This window comes from Loxodonta africana, chromosome X (assembly GCF_030014295.1).
Source record: "Loxodonta africana isolate mLoxAfr1 chromosome X, mLoxAfr1.hap2, whole genome shotgun sequence".
NCBI lineage: Eukaryota > Metazoa > Chordata > Mammalia > Proboscidea > Elephantidae > Loxodonta > Loxodonta africana.
In genome coordinates, this window is record NC_087369.1 from 145417368 (window position 1) to 145425314 (window position 7947).

Here is a 7947-nt window from a genome sequence, read left to right on the forward strand (position 1 = left end):
TTCCCTAACATTGCAGGCTTCCCCCATGAGAGTCTAAGAGCTTCGCTGAAAGACTGGAAACCCTCTTTGATCTTGGTGAAGCCCTCTAAGGCCCACAACCCCCCTGCCTCTACCCCCTCCCCATTTACAGCACAGCTTCAGAAGAGCTTGTTACACCCTCCATCTCCACTTCCTCAGCTATTGTAGTGTGGCTTCTGCCCCTACCACTGTACAAGAACTGCTCTTGCCAAGGTCATCAATACGCTGCAATACATACTTTATTACAAGGGTTGGCAAACTTTGGTCCACGGGCTGAATGCAGCCCATCACTTGTTTTTATTAATAAAATTTTATTGGAACACAGTCAGGCCCATTCATTTACATACGGTCTGTGGCTACTTTCACCTTACAGTGGTAGAGTTGAATAGATGCAACATAGACCTCATTGTCCACAAGGTCTACACTATTTGCCAACTCTTGCTTTACCCTACTTGACAGTTCTCTTTTTATTTGACCCCTTTCCAGAATTTGGAGTCCCTGGGTGGTGCAAACAGTTAATGCGCTTGACTGCTAACCGAAAGGCTGGAAATTCAAGTCCACTCAGAGGCACCTTAGAAGAAGGGCCTGGTGATCTATTTACAAAAAATCAGCCATTGCAAACCTTATGAAGCATAGTTCTACTTTGACACACATAGGGTCAACATGAGTCAAAATCTACCCAATGGCAACTGCTCGTGGTAGTGGTGGTAGAGTCCATCTTGGAAGTCTCTATTCCTTTGCACTCTGTGATAGCAGTCTCCTCTACTCCTCCTACTCTGCTGCTGCTAACTTCTCTTCTACTTTCTGATCTCACCGTCTACTGCCTAGCTCTTAATATCAATGTTCTTCTGAGGTCCCCCATCTTCCCTCCTTTCTTCTCATTCTGTACACTCTCCCTTGGTGCTATTCCAGGGTTTCCACTCCCATCTATATTATGATGTCTCCCAAATCTCCATTTCCATCTCAAATCTCTCTCCTGAGCTCCAAACCAGCATATCCAAATGTCTATGATACTGCCCACTTGGATTGTCCCATAAACATTGCCAACATAGAAACTATCGTCTCTGCACTTATCCTCATCCCACTGCTAAACCAGAGTTCCCTCTAAGATTTTCTATCTTGATTTAAAACCCTATTGATGGAGAATAAAATATTAAAATAGATCATCTAAATGAACTTTAAAATTGGTTGATGTAACAATCTGAGAAGGAAAAAAAAGGGATTGCACCCAAAAGCAGAGTAAATATGATAATAGTACATAGTACTAGTACATAGTATAAAAACAATGAAAAAAAAGATGGGTCAGTGTCTTAGTCATCTAGTGCTGCTGTAACAGAAATACCACAAGTAGATGGCTTTAACAAAGAGGAGTTTGTTCTCTAACAGTCCAGTAGGCTAGAAGTCTGAACTCAGGGCGCTGGCTCCAGGGGAAGGCTTTCTCTCTCTGTTGGCTCTGGAGGGAGGTCCTTGTCACCAGTCTTTCCTTGGTCTGGGAGCATCTCAGCACAGGAGCCTCAGGTCCAAAGGACAAGCTCTGCTCCCAGTGCTGCTTTCTTGGTGGTTTGAGGTTTCCAATTCTCTGCTAGATTTCCTTTCCTTTTATCTCTTGAGAGATAAAAGGTGATACAGGCCACACCCCAGGGAAACTTTCTTTGCATTGGATCAGGCAGGTGTCTTGAGTAATGGTGTTATGATCCCACCCTCATCCTCTTTAACATAGAATTACAATCACAAAATGGAGGACAACCACAGATTACTGGCAATCATGGCCCAACCAAGTTAATACACACACAGGGTGGGGGGAATAATTCAATCCATGATAGACAGTTTAACATCAACTTGAACAGCTACAAAATGCAGTAAAAAAGTAAACATGTGGCTCTTTGCATGTTTGGGATCCCAGAATCATAATATGGTTTACACCCATGTGGAAGAAAACCAATTAGGGTTGTCACCAAGAAAAGACTGTGCAGGCCCCAAACAAGCTAGCCAAGGACTCAAAACTACTCCCCAAAACATGGTAATAAAAGGATGTAGTTCTGATCACCCTGAGGTAGATACTAGGTGGAACCTGGGTAGAATCAAAGGAATAACAATAAAAGAACAGGTGTTAGGTTTGCGTGTTGTTTATATAACTCCAGGCGTGTATATTTGAGAGCTTCTGGGAAACTCCAAGCTTGTTTCTGTTTCTAGTGGTACTGGTCAAGTCAGTGTAAGTTACTAAATCAGATAGTTGTAACTCCATGTTGTGTCACCTGTTCTACTAACAGGGCTGCACAGAAAAATCCATGGCCTGGGAAAAAGGTAAAGGCTCCCCCTCATGATGTCTTGTGTAAAGATTTGAAGTATTCTAAGCAGTCCCTTTTTTAGATTTCTTTCCTTACTCTTGCCCTTGCTACAGAGGGTTCAGCCACAAATAGAGGACAGTGGGAGAGCAGGCCAATCACCATCATAAATCCACTCACCCAGTCCTGAAACCTGGAAATCGACCTTGTCTGCTCCCTCCCTCATTGTATCAGTAAGGGCTCTACAGAGAAACAGAGCCAACAGTGTGTGTGTATGTGAGTGTGTGTGTATTGTTGTTGTTAGTTGCCATCTAGTCAACTCCAACTCATGGTAACCCCATGTGTGCAGAGTAGAACTGCTCCATAGGGTTTTCCAGGCTGTGACCTTTGGAAGCAGATCACCAAACCTGTCTTCTGAGGTTCCTGTGGGTGGGCTCAAACCACCAACCTTTCAGCTAGCAGTTGAATGCCTAACTATTTGCGCCACACAGGGACCCAGCCAGACCCTATGGGAATGTATTTTTCCTTATTGTTCTGAGGTCAGTGGATCCCTCTGTTCCAGTCTGTGCTATTTTGTTACAGCAGCCTAAGAAACTAATCCAGGGACTCTTCCTTTGTGTCCCTGAAGCATTAGCACTCACTGCTTTCATAGCACAATGATGATCTACTGTCTTCCCTACCAGATAATGGGCTGAGGCCGTAGGTAGAGTTTCTCTTAATCACCTCAGTTTCAAATGTTTGATGAGCAAATGAATGAAATATGGGAGTGGGGGAGGGGGAAACAAAAACCAGGGGCATAACCTAGGAAGTGATGTTGAGGACAAAGAAGAGGTGCCACCTTATACTGTACAAAATGAAAATGATACAACTCACAAGTTTCTGTCCAAAGAGGTCTACCCTCCACACAATCGGCCTGCCAGCAAATGCAGTTTTCCATAACCTGCCACCTTTTCAACATCTCTTCTCCCCAAAGAAGCTCTACATCACCCCCCACCAGCCAGGCAACCTAGCCCCCAAGTTTCCCTTGGATATGGAGTATCTCCTGCACTAGTCATCACCACCACACCCCAGGCTGCCCTCCCTGGCCAGTGCCCCAAGCTTTGCATTATATCTAGGTTATGAATTGACTCGTAGAATATTCAGATGTGCAAACCTATTCTCCTTTGTGAGACTCACCCTATGGGTGGTGGGTGGGAGAAATAAATTTTATTCCAAGCAGATAAATTTAGCTAATACATAGTGGTATTAATTAGGCTCCATCCATGTGGTAGACATAGGTATGCACCCCTCATATCCCCTTTCAGAAAGGACTTACTGCCCAGCTGCAAGGAGTGTAGTTAGCTGACAGCCTCCAGCTATTAGCATCTTCAAGTCAGCCTCAGCTTTTGAACTGAGGTCACACTCTTCTTGGGGCAGACCCCAACCAATGACTGAGCAAGGCAGTAGTACAAGAGCCTAGCCATTTCCATACAACCTGGGACTTCTCTAAAAAGCAATCTTTGCTCTAGAGAGCCCTCTTGGACTGGCAGAGACTTTGTCAGATCTGCATCACAGTCTGATGGCTCCTCCTGCTCAATCCTACTTCTTTTTCCCCAATTTCTTCACAGGTGTTATTTCCTAATCTTTTGCACTCCTATCTCCTTCTCAGCATCTGTTTCCCAAAGCCATATGGTACCAGAAGTGGTCTAAGAAAGCAGACTGTAAGATGGGATTTGAGAACTACATTCCTCACCATCTGACTTGTAATGAGCACCCAATTCCTGGTGGGAGATTGTACAGACAGCCTGTGGATCAAGGTAGTGGTCCAATTGTTAAAGCTTTCATCTGTGGTGTTTTGGAAGCCTGTGCCAGTGGAGAGGATGTACTAACAAATGGAATGATTCATGTCTTTGAAATGTATGGATAATAATAAACATAAAGAAGATAGACTTGGTTGGCTGTTGCTACATTACGTTGATGCTTTAAAAACAGATAGTAAAAAGCTGATGGGAAATAGCAGTTAAAAGATAAGTGCGAGAAGACAAAAGTCACTTGAGTGGCTTACAAAGAAGCCCTCATTTCATAAAATGGGCGAGTTTAAAAAGCTGAAGATCAAACCCAGGATTTGATCATTAGAGTGACTGAACTTCTAGGACTGTTAAATGCTCAACTGAGGCAGGTCTCTTATGCCAAAGTCAGGGTCCCAGTTAGATAAACCTGGGACCCTGATACATGGGATGGGGACATCTAAGTGGGTGATTTCGAAGATTTTGACTGCCCGGTTTTCTCTAAAACTTCTGAGCCTGTAGAAGCAGCCCACTTCCCCCCAGTAAGAGCTGGTACTTTTCCTGTATGAGAATATGATACAGAGGTCTTTCCCCCCCAAAAGTAACAGGCCTAAAAGCTGCAAAACACTTCCAAGAACAAGCTGGACCTAATAAGGAAGGAAAGGGATTATATCCCAAAGAAAATGCAAGACCTAGCCAGCATGTGCCAGCAGGGGTCAAGAAAGTACCCATGACATCTACAGATGCTTGATCAAGAGGGCGACACTGTAAAACCATATAAGGGAGAGTTTCTTGTTTTGGGCATACTCTCTTGGGATACAGGACTTAACACGCTAGTAGGGACCCCAGAAGTTGGTGCAAACTCGCTGCTAAGGTGCTAGGGGCCTGGTAAAAGCAATGCCCCACACTGAGTGATGTTGAAATGCCTGAATTGCTGTGGTAGATGGTAAAGGAAGGAATTAAAAGGCTCAGGGAGATGGACATACTGGAGTGGATATATTATGTGAGGCAAGAAGACCCACCAGAGGATTATGCTGCACAGGAGAGCCCAGAGGGCACACCTTTCACCAAGGCCATGCGCTGGTGAGCGGGCACCAGCATCACCAAGATGTTCAGGGTGGCTCTCCTCTGTAATCCAGAGATGATAGTGGGGCAGGAAGTCCCAGTACTTGATTAGTTGATAGAAATGGAAATGATAGCCACTCCCCACCCCCAGAAATAGAGGACAGATGACAGCAGTAACTACCCAGAAGCCAGAGGGTTGTGATTATTGCAACAACAGACACATTTGGAGGCATGACCTATACAGGGTTAAGTAGTTGGTTAATAGAACACAGTATCCCTAAAGGCAAAATAGATTAAGCAGACAAAACGGGTATTCCTTCACATATTTAATTTAAAAAAGGATAAGAAATAAAATGAGCAGGAAGTTGAGGCCAGTCTCCCCCATAAAAAAAAGAATCACTATTCCTTGACTAGTTTCCAGACCTGAGCTAATTTTTAGCCCTAGGACCCATTGACTGAAGAGATGGCCTCCAGGGGAAAGGACCCTGCAACACCAGCCCTTCACCTAGTGTTTGACTTAAGGATCCACATTTACACAGGTAACTGTACTCTAGGGAAAGAGGAATACCCTGACATTTTAAGGACTGCTGGACCCCAGGTCCTAGTTGACATTGATAATTGGAGACGTGAAGCATCATTATGACCCCCTCGCATTAGAGTGGGGCTACATGGGTGTCAGGTAATAAATGGAGTCCTGGGCAAAGTCTGACTTACAATGGATTCTCTGGGTCTGCCAACCCACCCGATGGTCACTTTCCTAGACTCTGAATGTATAGTTGGGATTTACACACTTGAAAGTTGAAGTAACCCCCATATTGGGGCCTTGACCATTGTACACAAGGCCAAAATAGGTGTTTCTGAAGATGCTCCTTCCCCAAATGACCAAGATAGTGAATTAAAAGCAGTATTGCATCCCAAGACGATTGGTGGAAATTACTGCCATTTATAAAGATTTAAACAATGCAGAGGTGGTGATCCCCACAGTATCCTACAATATCCAGCAGCCTAGCTCCTGCAGAAACTAGATGGATCCTGGAGAATGACTGTGGACTACTGCAAACTTAATCAAGAAGTAGCCACATGGCTTCATGTACATGATCTGCAGCCGTTGATTTGGCAAATGACTTCTTTCCTATACTAATCAGGAAAGAACATCAGAAATGGTGAACATTCATATGAAAGAGACAACGAAATACCTTTAAAGTTTTGCCTCAGGGCTATGTTAATTCTCACACTTTCTGTCTTAATAGAGTCCAAATAGATTTGGACTATCTGGACATCCCTCAGGGCATCGCATTGATCTCTTACATTGAGAACATCACCACACTAATCCAGCAGGATGTGTAAGAGGTGACTAGCATGCTGGAGACCTCAGTAAGACACATGTTTCAGAGAGTGGGAGATAAACCCTATAAAGATTCAGGGACCTACTACTTTCAGTACAGTTATTAGGGGCCCAGTGATCAGTGGCATGCAGGGACATCCCAAATTGCTACATCTTGCAAATCCCTGGAGGCAACATATTCCGCACACAGGAATAGTGTTTTGGCCCATCTACTCGGTGACCCAGAAGGCTACCAGTTTTGAGGGGGCCCCAGTGTAGGAAAGGGCTCTGCAGCAGATCCAGGCCATGCTGCAAGCAGCCTGGCCACTTGGGCCACACCACCTGGCAGACCCCATGTTGTTGGAGGTTTCAGTGTTGAAAAAACGAGAAGACGCAATGTGGCGTTTAGGGGAGAGATGCAGAAGAGTAACAACACAGGCCCCTGGAGTTCTAGAGCAAGGTCATGTCAGAGAATATACACACCTTTTGAAAAACAGCTCCTGGCAAGCTACTAGGCCCTGGTAGAATGGAACCATTGACTATATAGTAAAGTGACCATGTGCCTAGAACTACCCATCATGAGCTGGGTCCTGTCAGACCCAAAAAGTCTTAATGTTGAGGAGGCCCAGCAACAATCCATGGTAAGATGGAAATGATACAACCAGGACATAGAACAAGCTGAACCAGAGGGCAGAGGCAAGCTGCATGAGAAGGTAGCCCAGCCTTCCTGTCATACTCACTATAGCTGCACCAGTGCCCCACCCTCATCTCACACTGATAACCATATGGGGTGGGGGACAGGGGAATATGACCAGCTGAAGGAGAAAGAAAAATCCTGAATTTGGTTTTCAGGTGGGTTGGCTTGGAATATGGATGCAAACCAAAAACAAAAGGGTGGCTGCATTACAGCTTCAAGGGTGGCCTTAAAAGTCTGTGGAGAGAGAAAGATACACCCAGTAGGTAGATCTACAGGAGGTACACCTGATCATCTACTTAGTGTGAGGGGAGAACATTAGAATAAATACAGACTCATAGGCAGTGGTGAATGGCTGGGTCAGGGACCTGGAAGAAGAAAGATTGGAAAATCAGAGAAAACAGATTCTGTTATAGAGGCATATAGATTGATATATGGAACTAGGCACAAAATGTGAAGATCTTTGTCTCACATGTTAATATCCAACAGAGGGCATCTATCATGAAAAAGGTATTAAACATCAAGTAGACAAAATGACTTGGACAGTTGATGCCTTCATCATCCACCCCAATACTGGCAAAATGGGTTCATAAAAGGAGTATCATGGTGGCAGGGATTGAGGCCACACATGGACCCAACAGTACGGGCTCCCACTCACTTATGCTGCTGTAGCTACTGCGGCTTCTGAATGTCTAAACTGCCAGCATGTTACCCGATTAGGGCCTGTGCTCTGTACAGTCAAACCAATGAAACGTACTCCAAGTCAGAAAGAGTGAGAAAGTTTATTAAGGGGAT